A 19,740-nucleotide genomic window follows, 5' to 3' on the forward strand; every position below is an offset into this window, starting at 1 on the left:
TTAATCGGAAAGCCTAGAGGATGCAAGAAGTCCCCCTCCCCTCCCCCAGGGTTTTTTATAGCACTTGGCTGCAGACCCAGGAGTCAACTGACTGAGCAGGGATTTGTGGGGAATGTCTGCCCCGAAGCATTCAGGGTGATTCCACCTGATGACAGTGCGGTGGGAGTCCTGAAGAACCATCACCTTAGTGCAAGGCATCACCATTTCCCCCCTGCTAGGGGGTCTCCCTGCTCACACACTTGTCTCTTCATCCTGAGTACTTCTTCCCCTGCTTCAGGCTTGCTCACAGTTTCCCACCGCTCTTAGCGGAAGACCAAAACTTGCCACGGCCCGTGTGCAAGTCTCCCCCATACTCCTGGACAGAGCAGAGTTTGTTCTGGCCCACTGACACCTGGGCGTCTGTTATCAGGAGCACTTCCACTCTTCCCCACCGACCAAGTCTCTTGGTTACTTGATGTCTCAGGTGTTCTATGAGTGACAGTAAAAACTCTAGATCTGGACTTTTAGAGAACAGTTGTTCACTCCACAATGAATGTATGCTCTATCCAGACCTTTCCAGGCTTTATGAGCCTAAAGTTTATACAGTTTGAATTTTATGCAAATTTAAGAAAAAAATCGTAAAATTGTGAATACAAAATCGAGTGTTTTTTAGAACCCTTGATCACAAGTTTCACTTTTTTTTTTTTAGAGAGAGAGAGAGAATCTTAAGCAGACTCTATGTCCAACACAGAGCCCCACACGGGGCTTGATCCCATGACCCTGAGATCATGACTGAAATCAAAAGTTGGATGCTCAACCCACTGAGCCACCCCAGGTGTCTCAAGTTTTACATTTCAAAGAGTTGACAAATACCACACATTAAAAATATACCAAAAAAATCACAGTATTAATATTAACTTTATTATTAACTGACATGCCCTAAAATTCTTCTTCTTTTTTTTTTTTAACATAATACTCTTTGATTACTTCTTAATATGACCGAGATTTTGGGGTCACCTGGGTGGCTCAGTCAGTTAAGCATCTGACTTCAGCTCAGTTCGTGAGTTTGAGCCCCGTGTCGGGCTCTGTGCTAACATCTCAGGGCCTGGGGCCTGCTTCAGATTCTGTGTCTCCCCCTCTCTCTGCTCCTCCCATGCTCATGCCCTGTCTCTCAATAATAAATAAATGTTAAAAAAATTTTCTTTAAATACGACCGAGATTTTATAATATTATTTTCTATTGAGACATTAGAAAGACAATTCAGTCCTGCCTCTAGTGTGGCTGTTCACAATTATTTTTAATTGTAAATAAGATACTAGAATAAACTAGAATTTGTTTTTCAGCTTACTGACTCCTGTTGGTGATGCCTACTCTATAACGTTTGCCTCAGTTTTTTGCTCCCAAGATGCTCCTTGCCAGAGGGCAAACCCTGGAGAACTCCAGCCTTGACCTTGCTAGATCTGTTCACCCCTGCCTCCCTTCCCCTCTCCCTATCACCACAGCTGAAGTCACTGCAGCTGGTCCAATAAGACTAAGATCTATCAATTGCAGTGCTCTCCTCCCCAGCTTCAGTCCTGGAAAACCCAGATAGGGTCTCGGTGCTCAATGGACCAACAGGGATTGCCTGTTGCTAAGACCCAGCATTGGCAGAGGTAATGGTAGCAATGTGCCTTGTACCAATGCCAGGGCAGCCACCAGGAGGGCATGGAGGGTGGTGCCTAGGCTGCCTAGGTTGCCTCTGCTCACTTCCCCCATGGGGAACTCGTGCAACCTTTGAAGAACCCAAGAAAGTGAGGAGCCCTCCACATTGGCTGCTTTAGCTTTGTGAGAAAACCCACCTCTTCTTATATTTCTTATTCTCAAGACATTAAAATCAAAACAAAACGCAACAGCCCAAAGCACTTTTCTACCACATCAAGAAATTCTCAGTTCTCACAGCACATCTTTGAGGCAGATATGAAAATAATATTCATGTTTTATACATAAGGAGACTAAGGGATAGAAAGGGCAATGATTTGTCAGAGGAAAAATCCACTTGGGGTCTGACTCCCCAAGGCAATGCATCTTCACCAGACTTTTTGATGTATTCTTCAAACTTTCTAAGATTCCTGTAGTATTCAAGATATCTGCATGTAATAATATTGACTTGATGTTGTGGAACATTTCCACAGAATGTAGATATGAATTTTTCATCGTCATCAAGACTTATATTTAAATTACTGAAAAGTAATACTATTACACAATAGACAACGGAGTGGCAACTATGTGATTTTGGGTAAGCTGCTCAATTTCTGTACTTTATTTCCAACTTCTGTAAAGTGCAATGAAAATCTATCTCATAGGTTTCCAAATGTTAGAAATGTCATATATTTGGCCTAGAACATTATAGGTCTGTTATAGGTTGTTATTATTATTATAGTTTTGCAGCTTAATCAATTAAATTTATTCATCCTTTGTTCTTTAAAATGTATTCTTAGCAGATTTGTATTGAATCCCCTTAGATAGATGGTAAGCTCCCAAAGTGTAAACATTATGTTTTCTATCTTTGTGTTCCCCAAAAGAGAGGCACAATGATGCTTTGCATATATCACGATTCACTAAATATTGTCTGGCATGGGGAAATTTTTTATGTCCTGAACGTAATGTAAACTCTGAACACATTTAGCAAATAAAAGCTCTGCTCTCTCATCTGTAGGCATGTTCTTGCCCTTAATGGTCGAACAACTGGGGAAGGGGGTGGTCAGCAGGGGTTGACCAGATGGTAGTGTTTTTATCATTTGCATTTGGTAAGGAGAAAAACCTGTATGCACATGTAAATAGCTTACGGCCAGCCACCATATGTGAGCATACAGGTTTTGCATGGGGGGGAAAAAAAGAGATGAGATTTAGTAATCTTCTCTGTGAACACAAGAGACCAGACATTGGAGAGTTACAAAGCTCTGACTCTACTCACCCTAGGATTTAGACATGTCTGAGCAGATCTGGGCAAGTCAGGAGGACCACAGATTTGTACACCAAGATTCCATTTGCATCAGTGGTTCTCAACATTGACTGTACTTTAGAATCACTCGAGGGGCTTTTAAAACTCCCTGGATCAATTAACTCAGAATCTCTGCGGGTAGGACTCAGGCATCCATATTCTTCAGATTTCTCCAGGGTTTGCAATGTACAGATCAGGCTGAGAATTACTGGCCCGTGAAAGACTGAGGAATAGCCTAAGTATTTGGGGGTGCCATATTCAGATCCCTTTCACCTTGATAGTCACTGTGAGTGCAGAAGTGATATTTCCTTTGGTGGGCACCAGCTGCCATCTTTCCTTGGGGGCAGAGCCACCATCTTATTTTATTTTTAATAAAAAAATTTTTTTTAATGTTTATTTATTTTTGAGAGAGAGAGAGAGACAGAGCGTGAGCAGGGGAGGGGCAGAGAGAGACACACACACAGAATCTGAAGCAGGCTCTGAGCTGTCAGCCCAGAGCTTGTCACAGGGCTCAAATTCATGGACCACGAGATCATGTCCTGAGCCAAAATTGGGCACTTAACTGACTGAGCCACCCAGGCACCCCAAAGCCACCATTTTAGACTTAGCAAGATATGTTATACAGGACATTCGGCTGCATGTAACAGAAACACAACCTTTACCTATCAACTTTAAACAGGTATCTTATTTCTAGACCAACATGGATCCCTATCTTTTTCTTCCTATCATTAGCTTGTGAACATCACATTTATATTACATTATAATTCAAGTATTTTTGGTATTAAATTTCAACAATTAAAATATACTACCATTTTTATAAACCTCTTTTGAGTTTTTTCTTCTTATTACGCTACAAGCCTCTAAACGTGGAAGTGCTGTTCTATTCTGTGGCTGGCTTCATGAAAGATACACAACAACAGGGCAAGGACCATGACTTCAAGAAACATACAGTGAAGAAGTAATAGGTAATATTGCCACCTTTATTTTTTTTCCGAGCGAGGTTTTGGAAGCGTGGTAGGGATTGGGCTGACCCTGAGGTCATGGTTCCCAACCAACCTAAGGAGATAAATCATTCTGAAATACTGCCTTTGCAGTAGTATTTTTTTTTTAATGTTTATTTATTTATTTTGAGAGAGTGTGTGTGCCTGAGCTGGGTACAGGCAGAGAGAGAGGGGGGGAGAATCCCAAGCAGGCTCCACGTTGTCAGCGCAGAGCCCAACAGGGGGCTCAATCTCACCACACAAGATCAGGACCTGAGCAGATTATCAAGAGTCTGACGCTCAACCGGCTGAAATCACTCAGGCTCCCCTGTAGTAGTCTTTCTTGAAACAACAAACAATTTAGAAATTAATCTACTAATCCAATAAGAAGGGATAAAGATCATGCTTCAAGTTACCATTGTTCTCTCATCTAAGAATAGATATTTTATAGAACTTTTTTTTTTTATTTGAGAGAGAGAGTATGTGTGTGCACGTGCAAGCAGGGAGAGGGGCAGAGGGAGAGAGCGAGCACGCACACGTAAAGAGGGGCGGAGGGAGAGTGGGGGAGAGAGAATCCCAAGCAGTTTCCACACCGTTAGCACAGAGCCTGATGCGGGGCTGGAACTCATGAACCGTGAGATCACGACCTGAGCTAAAATCAAGAGTCCAACACTTAGCTGACTGAGCCCCCCAGGCACCCTGGACTTGGTTTTTAAATGTAACCTGGGTGTACATTTAACCCAGGGGCTGGGTTAAATATATTTAACAGGGGCCCCATTTAATGGGGCTGAGGTAGAGTTTGTAATAGGCTTCTAATTGTGATAAGGAGCAATGTTAATAGACTCGTTCTTTACCAGAGTTGAGGAAACCTCAGTTTCCCACAAACCCTCCCCCCAAAGCTCATAAAGTTCCACGGGGGCCTCCTGGCTGACTTGTGTTGTTTTATTCTGCCACTTCTGCAGTTGGTCTCTTGCTTCCCTGGTCACTGCCAACGTTTTCACTTTCACCTCCTTCAATCCGTGTGGCTTGAGACTCAGGTCCCTCTCAGCTTCTTAGGACTGAACTGTAATGTCAACCCCCTTTCCTGGGTCAGACTCATCCTGCAGTCACCTCTCTCAGGTATGGAGAAACCAGCCCACACATACCCAGGTTCATTCCTCCTCACGGCTTACAATGCATTACAGTCTGATACTCTTGGTGACTCAGATTCTGATTATTTTTACTTTGTTGGATGGTTGGTGTCTTAAATAGCTTTCTCTTTCTAAGCCTCTGTTATAAGTCTGTGTTTGAGAGCAACCCGAGAACTCCTGGGATTATCCATGTATATACTCACAAATGACTGCTCTCCTTCTTTTGCATGGTTCTGTAGAACACTTGAACTAAACTTGAATCCCTGAACCAAGTATTTTCACTTGGTTCATGGTATGGATTCTTTCTGTGGTCTCTTCCATTCCTGAAGCAATTAGATCCCAGGATCCTGGGTGAATATTCTCAGGAAATCCTAGGTATGTGTGAATTTAGATTTTTCTCTCTGAGATCCCTGTTTCATAAAGAAGGTCTTTGTAGGGAAGTAAACAAGATTCGGGGAGGATAGTCAAAATAGCCAATTTAATTATTTTTACATTTCTTTTTAAAAGCTATTGGTTAAAATGCTTCAAGCAATGCTCAAACGCGCTCTTGCTAAAAACTCCAATGGCGTGGAGATACATTAAGTCATGTGACACAGTCTCCTTCCATCTCCCAGCAAACTTTTTTTCCTCTAGTTGTAAGCATTATGAACATTTAAGTATGTGTCACTTGAGTCATGACACAAAGCCTTTACATACATAGGTAAATGTAGAAACACTTGTGACATGTGTCTCTTTTCTTGTAATGGGATTATAGTGATATTCTGTATAGTTTCCCCACCCCCTTAAAACCTCCTTAGAAAGCTCTCCTTATTGGGATATATAAATTTGCCTCATTTCTTTGAACTGCTGTGTACATCCCATAGTATTACATCGTAATATATTTAACAGTTCCTCTAGAAAGAGACCTTTGGGTTGTGTCTAGTTGTTTGCTGTACTAAGCAATTCTGCAGTGGCATCTTTATATAAATACATATTTAGCTTTGTGAATAAGCATGCCCTTAAGATCGATTTCTTGCAGTGGAATTGCCAACTCAAGGGATAGGTGCATTTAAATATCGATAGAAACTGTTAGAATTGCTGTCTCCATTTCCTCTTCCTCCGACAAGTGAGTGTAGAGTCTATCAACTAATTCTTCTGGTGCAATTGGGGGATTCCCAGGATTTTGCATGAACAGCCAAGGAGCGATTTTGGCAAATATTTCAGAGTACATTGGACTCTCGGGCAGTCTTTCAACTCCTCAGTTACGGATTCGGATCCAGACATGAAACAGGCTTTGTGCACCTCTGGTTTCTGCGGTGAGCATTTCCCTTCATGTCTGTGAGGTTTCTTTCATAATGCCGCGTTTCATTAATAATACTTGTAAGGCACACTTTCTAGCCTCAGCAGGAGTTTGTGTTCCGACCATAGTGTGGTTGGCAGGTCAGTTGTAAATATCTGACCTGGATTGTACTGAGAAAACCCTTTCCTTCCTTGTTAAAGACTCAGGCAGGGGCAACTGGAACAATTTTTTAATCTTAAAAATCATTCCCTTAGGCTTTCCCAGAGCTTACGAGGGAAGAGAGACCTGATCAACTCTCAGTTTACCTCCCGTGAATAGCGTCAACGCTGTTGAGTGTTGGCTTCCCGTGGCTGCTAAGTCCTAAGTCTGCTGTCCTCTGGTCCCTGGAATAACCCCAGTCTCAACTCTGCAGGACTCTCCATGTTTCTTGAGCTGGGGAATTAAAATGCCATAGCCTGTATGACGCTTTGTGCCACTTTACGACAATACATTTTCTGTAGTGGGGGGAAAAGCTGTGGAAAATGAACGTGCACTCTCTATGTTACGTGGACTGGTGATGGGGGGGAGGGGATGGTGGTAAAAATGCGTGGAGTTTAGAGATACTTTAGACTCAGAAGTAGAAGGGTGAGGCAGCAAACATAACAGTTTAAGTGAATTAACGGAGCACTTGTCGAATGCTTGCTAGTTGTAGTATATGCTTATTTCTATTTCTGGGAACAACCTTATGAAGTAATGCCATTTCTTCATTTTGAGATGTGACACTGAGGCTCAGAGAGGCTATATGACATGTCCAGAGCCTCATGACTAGTAAGTCATTTGCAAGAGTCACGCTATATTTGTCTTATTTCAAAATCCTGGCAGATCTCACCACAATGCAGCGTGCACCAGTTTATTGTGATAAACAATAAATTATTTTTTTTAGTATAAGTATATCCCAAATATTCCATCTGTGTATACATTACTAAAAAAAATTATTCATCATTAAAAAATTATTCATCATTTATCTGAAATTCAAATTTAACTGGACACTCTCTATTTTCTTTCTTTTTTTTGTTATGTTTTATTTTTTAGATTTGAGAGAGAGAGAGAGACAGTACTAACAGGGGACGGGCAGAGAGACAGAGACAGAATCTGCAGCAGGCTCCAGGCTCCAAGTTGTCAGCATAGAGCTTGACTTGTGACTCAAACTCATAAGCAATGAGATCATGACCTGAGCCGAAGTCGGTCACTTAACTGATGGAGCCACCCAGGCACCCCAGGACATCCTGTGTTTTCATGTGCTACCCCAGATGCCCTAACCTATTAAGAGTCTAGCACAGGGGTGGTGGATGGGAAGGGATGGAAATCTCTCTTCCCTCTCTCCATTTTCTCTTTCTTTCTGTGCCCTCTTTATATTTCTTCCCCTGATTTCCTCAAGGTAGCATGACCCATACCTTGTGATATTCTTGCCTACACTCCGGGTTTTGATTATAGTTCCTAGAAAGAATGTGGCTGTTTTCACTGACTTTTACCTTAAATCAACTGGCCTACTGAGGGCGGTATGAAGCCTCTCTCATTTCCACTTCGGACAGCAAGTTTAAAGATTGCCAGTCTCCATTTTAGATAACGCAAGAGAGATGTTCCTTAGGATTAAAGTTGTCAGATTTTAGCTCGATACAAAAGCTGTTCTGAAGAGAGGATATGCAAGAGACATGGGGTAATTATGCCCGACCATGATTAGATCCAGAATTCGTACTGATTGTAAATCAATCAATATCTGCAATCATGTGGCAAGCACTGTTTGTGGCTCTCTGCAGGATTCAGAGATAACGTCCTAACCTTGAAAGGAAAATAAAGGCACTAAAAGAGAAATAGGTAGAGGGGCTCCTGGGTAACTCAGTTAAACGTCCCAGTCTTGATCTCAGCTCAGGTCACGATCTCACAGCTCATGGGTTCGAGCCCCGTGTTGGGCTCTGGGCTGACAGCTGGGAGCCCAGGAGTCCGCTTCAGATTCTGTCTCAGTCTCTCTGTGCCCCTCCCCTGCTCACGCTCTGTCTCTCTGTTTCTCAAAACTAAATAAACATTAAAAAATTTTAAAAATAGAGAGAAATATGTGGAAATAAATGGCGCTTTTCCAAAGCTTGAAGACATCTGTGGACATCAATCTGTGTGCCACTGGCACACCACCAAGATTGGGACATTTTAAAATGGTGGCTCCGGATGTTTAGAAGCGGTGACGTCACAGACTCATGTGGTCAGGCCAGGGATGTATCTGGGTCTCAGACAAACTTGTTAGTGATGCTTTTCTGTTTACCATCAACCTCAGCGTTAAAGAAACCTTTGTGACTGCCCGGCCCTGTTTGCTGCTGGCTGCTCTTAGCCCGGTAGCGGGTGAGGCCCAGGCGGGCCCAGGCACCGTGTCTACCCCCTGTGCCTCAGGGGCGAGTGGGAGTGTTGGCTGCAGCTCTGTCTGGCGCAGGGGAGTGGAGGACTGGTTGTCCAACCTCACTGCCGGTGCGCAGGGCCAAACTTAGGAAACCTGGGAAGCAGGAAGTTGGTCTTCAGCCCGCCTCCGTCTCGTGCCCCACCTCTGTCCTTTGGTCTAGCGTAGCTGTAGCTGTCACGTCTCTACTTCCTCCCTTACAGGCAGCGAGCTGGGGAGCGCTGGTCAGGGAGGGCACTGGTGGTTCACCATTTATAGGGAACTCTTGGAAGCCTAAGCGTCCCAGCAATGCACAGGGAGGCTTCCTCGTGGTGGAATTTTAGACCCCGCGAAACCACGATTGACAACCTTCATGTCATCCTTCAGACGTGGAACTCAGAATCGCTTCTGCGGATCCTGAACATGACAGTCCAGGCCCTCGGGCCTCGAATGTCCCTGTGCTTCCCACAAACACATCTTTTATCCTCATCTCCATATTCCTGCTGCAGTTGGACATAAACTGTCCACCCATGTCAACAATATTAGCGTCTGCGATAACATCCCTTTAAACGTGCTTCAAGAATTCCAAAGGACGTGGAAGAAACGTGGCATTCTGGTTTGGAAGGGTGCTATCAAACAGTTCTGAGTTTCCCTCTTTATTTTGGGGGAGGGGGGTCTGTGCCTCCGTGCTGCCTGAAAAACTATCGGTAGAAACAGTCTTCCCTGAGTTATGATATGTGTGGACCGGTAAATGTACTTTGGCATAAAGGGCTATTATTGAAATAACATGAAAAAGGATTTGCCAGTCTTGAGCAATAATGCAAGATATTTGGAGTGTTCTGTTTTTACTCTCTTCTTTTCTTTTTTTTTTAATGTTTATTTTTGAGAGGAGAGACAGAGCATGAGTAAGGGGAGGGGCAGAGAGAGAGGGAGAAACACAACCCCAAGCAGGCTCCAGGCTCAGAGCCATCAGCACAGACTCGGATGCGGGGCTTGAACCCGTGAGCCATGAGATCATGATCTGAACCGAAGTTGGACACTTATCCAACTGAGACACACAGTCACCCCTACTATCTTCTTTTCTAGTTATAGAATTAATGCACATTTATTGGAACATTGTAATAATTACAGAAAAGGTATATAAAAAAAAATTCCTGTTCTTTAAAACCTTCTTTCTTCGGAAGGATAAGGACATTGTCCAGGTGTCTTCCATGCCTGTATACTCAACCTACTAAATGTTACAGAATAGATAAAGAACAAAAGAAAATATACAAGGGCTAGAAAAATAAAGAGCTTTATTATTTTTTAATGGAACAAATTTTAACCCCCAAAATGCTTTTTTTTTTATTGTTCGAGTGGGGGAAAGTGTATTTGATACTTGACATCTCTGAAAAGATGAAATTTAGACTTTTAGATTGGCAACGAGGTAACTTTGACCCCTAATCTCCAAAAAAGGTTGTTTTCTTCAAACTAAAAACCTAGGCACTGATAACAAATAACCTTAGCCCACATCAATCTATCTTTGGAGGTGTGAGTTTAGGAAACAAAGTTGGAAATAAATTCTGAATAACTTCAAATTATTACGCTGGAAACGCTATGCAAGGCTCATCAACAGGCTCCAAAGGGAGTTCTATAAGAATTTGCCTACAGGGGGCGCCTGGGTGGCTCAGTCAGTTGAACATCCTACTTTGGCTCAGGTCATGATTTTGCGGTCTGTGGGTTCGAGTCCCGCATCAGGCTCTGTGCTGACAGCTCAGAGCCTGGAGCCTGCTTCAGATTCTGTGTCTCTGTCTCTCTCTCCTCCTCCCTGCTCGTTGTCTCTCTCTCTCTCTCTGTCTCTCTCTCTCAGAAATAGCCATTTGCAGCAACATGGATGGAACTGGAGGGTATTATGCTGAGTGAAATAAGTCAGTCAGAGAAGGACAGATGCCATATGTTTTCACTCATATGTAGAACTTGAGAAACTTAACAGAAGACCATGGGGGAAGAGAATGGGGGAAAATAGTTTCAAACAGAAAAGGAGGGAGGCAAACCATAAGAAACTCTTAAATACAGAGAACAAACTGAGGGTTGATGTGGGGGAGTGGGGGATGGGGGAAAATGGGTGATGAGCTTTGAGGAGAGCCCTTGTTGGGATGAGCACTGGGTGTTGTATGTAAGTGATGAATCATGGGAATCTACCCCCAAAACCAAGAGCACACTGTATACACTGTATGTTAGCCAACTTGACAATAAATTATATTTTAAAAATAAATAAATAAATAAACATTAAAAAAAAGAATTTGCCTACATATGTGTGATGATGGCACTCTGAGAATATTATGGCGCTGTTTCAAAGGGGTCTATTTAATTTTTTTAATGTTTATTTATTATTTTTGAGAGACAGAGCGTGAGCAGGGTAGGGGCAGAGAGAGAGGGAGAGACAGAATCCGAAGCAGGCTCCAGGCTCTGAGCTGTCAGCACAGAGCCTGACGTGGGGCTGGAACTCACAAACTGAGATCATGACCTGAGCTGAAGTTGGACGTTTGACTGAGCCATCCAGGCGCCCCATGTTTATTCATCTTTGAGAGAGAGAGAGAGAGAGAGAGAGAGAGCAAGCATGAGCCGGGAAGGAGAAGAGAGAGAGGGAGACACAGAATCTGAAGCAGGTTCCAGGCTCTGAGTTGTCAGCCCAGAGCCTGAGGAGAGTCACAAACCCACAAATAGTGAGATAATGACCTGAGTGGAAGTCAGACGCTTAACTGACTGAGCCACCCAGTTGCCCCAGATCCTGTTGAAATAATTAATGGCAAAATGAAAGAATCTCTGTTCTTACACTAGCACCTTATCGTTGATTGACTATTTAATAACTGTCTATGCTAGTATTCTTTATTCTTTTACCAAATTTTCTGGACTATTCTTACATGTTTTTCTTCCCAACAGAGTTTAATTGCTTTTTCAAATTTTCTCCCCTTTTGGCTTTTGACTGAAAAATGCATTCCACCTTTAAATTTGTGAATGCTGGACACTTTTATAGTATTGACCTACCATGTGCAAATACACTATATCTTTCCACTTATTAAAAAATCTTCTCATGCCCTGTGTCCAAAAAAAGTGAGTTCTCATTTTTAACAGCAAAAGTATAGTCATTAAAATTACTGGAAGTAATTACTTCCAGTAATTTTAATCTATAAGAAATGAATTAGTTTCAGATTGGAAGTCTGGAGTCGTAGGTACTAGTTCCAATTTTACCATAGATTGTGTGGCTTCAGGATGTGGTCAAAGGATAACCAGAGTTCAAACTAACCTAGTCCATTATCAGCGGCTGGACTGGAAGGAAGCTGTGTCTGTAACGGTTGGATAAGCTTTAGGTAATCATTATTTTCTTCAAGAAGAGATGAAATACTACCTCCATGTCTACAATACCTCTTCAGCAATTTTAAAATCTGAGCAGTTCTGAAAGCTGAAAGGTTTTAATAATGTAATCTGAACGGATATGAGGCTATAGATTTTAATCTGTCCCATAATGAGAAGATTCATGTCTGGTTGTAAATGTTTTGTGTTTGAGTACAGGCAACGAGACCCTTTTGCAGGTGGTTTGTAATATGCAGAATATACCCCTTGTGACCTTTCTAACACCTAAAATCGTGGCTCAAGTTTCAAATAAAGGATTCAGAATCTTTAGGGGCGTCTGGGTGGCTCAGTTGGTTAAGCGTTTGACTTCGGCTCAGGTCATGATCTCACAGTCCGTGAGTTCAAGCCCCACGTCGGGCTCTGTGCTGTCAGTTCAGAGCCTGGATTCTGTGTCTCCCTCTCTCTCTGCCCCTCCCCCAGTCACGCTCTGTCTTTCTCTATCAAAAAATGAATAAACGTTAAAAAAATTAAAAAAAAAAGAATCTTTAGTTTAATAGATCGCCACACTTTAAATCTTTATGATGATTGTTTTAAAACCACAATTTCTGGGAATGGCTGTTTCTTGATTCTAAAGTGAAAATTTTCATTGAATAAATGTTCTTCGACATGGGCTTTGGTAAAGTTAATGAACTAAGTCTTTTTCTGGACACAAGCTCTAAGTGTTGAGTGCTGAAGAGTGCTTAAATCAGCCTTTCTGTATAAAAATAAATACCACCCAGTCTATTCAATGCCTCCACGATTTCTTCTAGACTTGATGCTAATTCTAAAGCCACATACTATTCTGGGCAATGCTCTGAAAGTGGAATTCTATAAAGAAGATCATTCAGAAAGATGACAGAGATGATAAATACTCTACTGTAACCCTCTCCACCACAGGGTTCAGACTGAACGAACTCACTATTATAACCACTATAACATAGCAGTATACAAATTAATCTGAGGAAATATTTAAGAATTTAGTGAGAGGATTTTTTTCCCTCTAAGATTCCCATTTCCTAAGTTTCTAGTTACACATTCTCTAATTTATTATTTGCTTGGTTAAATCCAACTTCTCTGTTACCATTTTTTAAAGTTTATTTATCTGAGACCAAGAGAGTGGGAGAGGGACAGGGAGACAGGGAGAGAGAGAATCCCAAGCAGGTTCCACGCTGTTTGTGTGGAGCCTGATTCGGGGCTCTATCCCACAAACCATGAGCCGAAACCAAGACTCAGATGCTTAACCTACCGAGCCACCCAGGCACCCCTCTGTTACCATTTTTTGAACAGGGCTTAGTCTCATTTCTGAGTGGGTTCCAACTCAAAGTGAAAGGTTGGTAGGTTCTGTAGGTTGTTTTAAAGGATACTTTTTATTGGTCTTCAGAGTGAGAAATGGATGCAGCGAGTGATGAGCACAAGCCCTGGAATAACAGAGACTGGCATTTTCATCGTAGGTCCACCCGTTACCGCTGTAGGGTGGGAGGCAGAGCTCAATTCAGCAGGGCCAGGCCTATTGTGATGCATATACAAGTTGTACCTTGTTCTAGGTCCCACCTCACTGAGAGGGGTGTAGTGGGTTGAGCTGTGGTCCCCCAAAAGATGTCAAGTCCTAACTTCTGGTATCCATAAATGTGACCTTGTTTGGAAAAAGGATCTTTGCAGATGGCACTAAATAAAGGACCTCGAGATGAGATCATTCTGATTAACTGGATGGGCCTTAAATTCAGTGGCAAGTATCCTTATAAGAAGAAAGACACAGAGAAGAGAAACATGGCAAAGTATTTCTTCACCTAAAGACGTGGGTGAGGACTGGAGTGATGAGTCTACAAGCCATGGAAGGCCAAGGATTGCTGGAAGGCACCAGGAGCTAAGAGGGAGGCAGGGAATGCTTCTCCCTCAGACCCTCCAGAGGGAACCAGTCCTGTGGACAATTGGATTTTAGACTTCAGGCTTCCCCAACTGTGAGAATAAATTCTCTTGTTTTAAGGCACAAAGTTTGTGGCGATTTGTTGCAGCAGCCCCAGAAAATGAATACAGGTGTTTTTTCTAAGGCATTTCAGGGGGCAGGGAAGCCTTTTTATAAAATTGTACAAAAGTTTCTGTAGAGCTAGCAGTGGTCCTGAGTCCCATTATGTGACCCCTGCCCACCTCTATGGTCACTGCCTGGCATTCTCTCTCTTCGCCCCCATTCTCTTGGCTAGGTCCTGTTTGCCAGGGACTTAACCTTCAAAATTCAGCTCAGGAAACTCCTCCTTTGGGAAGCGTTCCCTGAGTGCCATTTCCCTACCTCTAGTTACACTTTCCCCTGAGTACCTCCAGGTCGCGTCTGTTCCGTCATCTACTTGCAATATCGCGTTGGGTTCTCTGTTTACCTGGCTTGCTCCTCCTGCGGTCTATGAGCTCCTTATGGACAGTGGGGATGCTCTTGGAGCTCTAGCACCTGGCAAAGCTCTTGCCTCATGGTAGGCACTTCCATGTTGATGGAACCAATGGAAGAAAGATTGGGTGGCAGGGCTACCAGGATTGTGAGTTGAGCATTGGCGAAAGCAACTCCAGCATGTGTTCTTGTCTTTCCACACCACCAAGTGATTCTCCACGTCTCAGCAGACACTGACCAGGTGTCCCACAAATTTAACTCAAGTCCGATACTATCTACCTGGAAATGGTATTGGGTCTCATAGGTTAAAGGCTTTGTCTCACAAGACTGCTGTCACTTCAGATGCCTGTCACCAGTCCAGTTGTTTGTGACCTGTGCTTCTTTTTAAAAATTTTTTTTTCAACGTTTTTATTTATTTTTGGGACAGAGAGAGACAGAGCATGAACGGGGGAGGGGCAGAGAGAGAGGGAGACACAGAATCGGAAACAGGCTCCAGGCTCCGAGCCATCAGCCCAGAGCCTGACGCGGGGTTCGAACTCACGGACCGTGAGATCGTGACCTGGCTGAAGTCGGACGCTTAACTGACTGCGCCACCCAGGCGCCCCTTGTGACCTGTGCTTCTGACCGACTGGCTGTAAATCCACAACCCCCTCCCTGAATTCTATTAATTTGCCAGTGTAGCTCACAGAACTCAGGAAAACAGTGTATTTACTACATTACCAGCTTACTAGGATATAGGTCAGGAAACACCAGATGCAAAAGCTGCAGAGGGCAGGGTATGTGGGGAGAGGCACGGAGCTCCCATGACTTCTCTGAGAGCACCCCTCTCCCCAAATCTCCATGTGTTCACCAGTTGAGAAGCTCCCCAAACCCGGTACTTTGGGGATTTTTATAGAGGCTTCATCATGGAGGCATGATGGCTCATTCACTTGATTCGCAGCCCCTCTGCAGAGAATGGGGGCGTGCAGCTGAAAGTTCCAAGCTTTGGATCATGGCTTGGTCTTTCTGGGTACCGGCTCTACATACAGGAGCCCAACCGAAGTCGCCTCACTAGAACAAAAGATAGTCCTATCATCCTGGAAATTCCAGGGAATTTAGGAGTTCCTCATTAGGGATCAGGATCAAAGACCAGAATTAGAACAAAAGATGTTCCTGGTATTCTTTTCACTTATGAAATTACAAGGGTTTTAGAAGCTCTGTGCCAGGAACTGGGGGCAGAGACCAATACATATGTTTTCTATTATTTCACAGCAACAGAGGCTAAGCCATGAGATGCATCTGTCCAGTGGAAGGAGTGTCTTTTTCCAGTTCACCATGGAAGGTGCCTGTGGGCTAGAGATGGGCACATGGTGAATGGAGAATTGATTTATTTGGGGTAGTAGCAATGCTGTGGCTCCAGAATTTTTTTTCCTGTTAGTAAACTATCCTGGATAATTCACCAAGCAAAGATAGGACCCTTTAGGAAATTTATAGAATAAAAGTGTGGTTCCAACTTCAGTAAGTATGGAGATTTTCCTCAGTAGTAAACATTCGTGGAGTATTTCTAATAAACAGAAAGTTAGGAGGTCAGAAGTTCTGTAGAAGGAGAAAGGAATGATAAGACTTGTTTTACTTCCAGGCTGCTTAACTAAATGTTTCCTACCAGCACTTTTCCCCAGTGAGCAGGTAGGGCTCTGATGTTGCCAATCCTTTCCTATTCATCTCCAAATTCTTTAAATTAAATTAATGTTGTGTATTTAAACAGTACTTATAACCTTATTCTTCAGTTAACTTTGTAATGATTTCATCCCCATCATTGTGGCAAGAAACACAGGTCGTCACCCTAAAAATATGGGCTCTAAGTCAAACTACCTGGGTTTGAATTCTACCTTTGCCACTTACCATCTGTGGTGGCTTATATTTTCCCAGATGGCCACAACAGTTCTTCTGTCCCTTATGCTCGTCTTAGAAGGAGATCTCAACACGTCTTAGAAGGAGATCTCAACACGACTCTCATCAAGGTTGGGTGGGGTGGGGGAGGGGCCAGGCAGAGGGCGAGGGGGGAGATTTCTCCCCTTGAATCGGGACAGGACTGTAATTATTACAGAAGTGAAATTGTATGACTTCCAAGATGAGGCCTTAAAAGGCACACATGGACTATTACTCAGCAGTAAAAGGAACCATCAGCCCTAACTATTGATGTGTGCACAGTTGGATGGATCTAAAGAGCAGTATATGTATTGAAAAAAGTCAGTCTCAAGAGGTTACATACTATCTAATTTTATTGAGGTAACATTCTTAAAGTGATAAAACTATAGAGATCGAGAATGGGTGGTTGCCAGGGGACAACTATGGGGCTGGAGAGAGGTAGGAGAAACTATAAAGGGATACATGAAGGAGTCCTTTGGTGGAACAGTTTTTTATGTTGACTGTGGTGATTATATACATTGTAACATGAAATCAAATTGCACAGAACACAGACATACACGCATGTACACATGAGTACACGTAAAAACTGGTAAAACAGAGTAAGATCATAATCTAATTAATAGCATTGGGCAAATGTCAATTTCCGGGTTATAATACTGGTCCACAGTTAAAGCAAATCTCACTACTGGGGGAAACTGAGTGAAAGATTCATAGGACTCTATATTTGCAGCTTCCTGTTAATCTATAATAACTGAAAAAAATTTAAAGGCAGTACAGCTTAAAAAATTTTTTTCTTAACATTTATTCAGTTTTGAGAGGTGGGGGGCACAGAATGCTAGCAGGGGCGGGGCAGAGAGAGGGGAGACACAGAAACCGAAGCAGGCTCCAGGGTCCGAGCTGTCAACAGAGAGCCCAATGTGGGGCTCGAACTCCCAAACTATGAGATCATGACCTGAGCTGAAGTCAGCGCTTAACCCCCTGAATCACCCAGGCACCCCAAGGCAGTACGGCTTTTACCTGTTCTCTAGAGATGCTTGCTTTTAAAGCCCAGCTGGGATGCAATGGAGGAAGTCCAGGCAATGTGAAGAGGTCGTGTGTGGGGTTCTTGATGATGACCTCATCTTAGGTTCTAGCCACCAGACACACGAGTGCGGGAACACGACAAGAAACGACTTCAGCCACAGCCACTGTCTGACTGCAACTGCACAGCAGACCCCAAGCCAAGAATCCCTAAGTGAGAGCTGCCTAGCTGAGTCCAGTCGAGCTTTAGAACCAGGAGAGGTAACAATGAAGTAACTGATGTGGTCTTTACAAAAATGTTTATTCTGAGAGAGAGAGAATGCGGCGTGCGCACATGTGAGTAGGGAAGGCGCAGAGAGAAAGGGAGAGAGAGAATCCCAAGCTAACAGCACGAAGCCCTACTCGGCCTACAGGGGACTCACAAACTGCAAGATCATGACCTGAGCTAAAGTCAAGAGTCAGACGCTTAACTGACTGAGCCACCCAGGCGCCTCTAATCAATGTGGTTTTAGACCACTGTGTTTTGAGATAATTCACCACGCAACAAAAAGATGAGCAGAATACCATCAGTGTGATCCAGGCACGTCTGTGCCTCAGTTTCTTTATTTCTGAAATGAAGGAAATAGTAGTACCTGCACCACAGGGCTATTGCAAACATGAAACAAGTAAGACTTGAAGGCAGTGTTTAGTGAGATTGATAAATATTAGCTATGGTTATTATTACTGTGGATCCAAATTATAACAAAAGGGCAAGCAAGATATGAAATAGCCCATTTCGCTCTGGGTCAGCTCCAGAATGACACTAAATGACTCGTCCTCTCTTATCCCCAGAGATTGAGAGTGAACAGCAAGAACTTGGCAATAGAGTGGCTTCTATCTTGAGCACATCCTTAGATGACCTCTATCCTCTGGTTTGCCTGGGGGATAAATATAAATATAAATGATGGTTTTATTAAGTTATCCCCTCCCCCTCAGCCCCAGAGGAAGTAACTTTTTTTCTTCTATATGGATAGAAACCTTTAGAGCTAAAAGTGTTTGTGGGTGCTAATCTGCTCCTTGTGGTCAAGGGATGTTCTTTTATGGAAAATGTGTGCTGCTTGAACAACACTTGAACTGTTTGGTAATACATAGCATTATGAAAGGCCTTACTAGTCCTTTGCCCGATATGTTATTTTGGTTAGAGAGGGAGGGAGCCAAAACATAAGAGACTCCTAAAAACTGAGAACAAACTGAGGGTTTATGGGGGGTGGGGGGTGGGCATTGAGGAGGGCACCTGTTGGGATGAGCACTGGATGTTGTAGGGAAACCAATTTGACAATAAATTTCATATTAAAAAAAAAAAAAGAAAGGCCTTACTTCTTTTGTTTTCCAAGTTGAGCACAGGGTGTGCTAAATAAGATTATCTTTAAGGTGCCCTCTTCACTATAACATTTATTTTAAAAGAATTACAATTCCCACCCTACGCTTATCTCCTGGCTACATAGTTCCTGCCAGTTTCCCTATGGGTCAGGCCAGCAGACAGACAACTTTGGAGAGAAGAATCTGCAAAAAAGGGAGGCAGGATTGATTACGAGGAGCCTGGAGCCCGGGGTCCTGAGACCACCCTACCTAGGGAATCTGAATTTCCTTTCCAGGGCTAATGTCTGGTCAGAAAGTAAGGAGGGGCCGTTTCACCCAAGGGTGCTGCCTGCAGCCGCCTGGGAGGGCAGGGGTGTGCTGTAGGAGCCCTCAGGAAGCATTTGGAAAAGTACTTAGATTTCAGACTTTGGAAAATGCCCAATCATTAATCCTTTGGTGGCAGTTCTTGCCCCTGATCTGTTTGTGTTTTTGGAGGTTACCTTGGAATCTGGATCCACTATGGCTAACTCAGGCCAGTCAATCTTGTCAGTAGTACTTAATCCCTAGATAGAAATGAGAGAAAATTGATGTGTGGGACTGAGGGTAAGTGGGGGGATGTGGAGACGAATAGTGGGGGAAGCAGAGGTCTAGACACACACACACACACACACACACACACACACACACATGATGGAACAGTTTCTGCATCACCAATTTGAACCCTGTGTATCTGAGTCATCACAAGCCAACATTAAAATATAACCTGGGTTTACTACATCTTCCTGCTGTAGTTGTCATGGTATTGATAATGTATTTACTGATGTATCTTTAAAAAAATTTTTTTTAATGTTTATTTTTGAGAGAGAGAGAGAGAGACAGAGTGTGAGCAGGCAAGGGGTAGAGAGAGAGGGTAGAGAGAGAGGGAGACACAGAATCTGAAGCAGGCTTCAGGCTCCGAGCTGTCAGCACAGAGCCCGAT

This window comes from Lynx canadensis, chromosome C1 (genome assembly GCF_007474595.2).
Source record: "Lynx canadensis isolate LIC74 chromosome C1, mLynCan4.pri.v2, whole genome shotgun sequence".
NCBI classification, from domain to species: Eukaryota; Metazoa; Chordata; class Mammalia; order Carnivora; family Felidae; genus Lynx; species Lynx canadensis.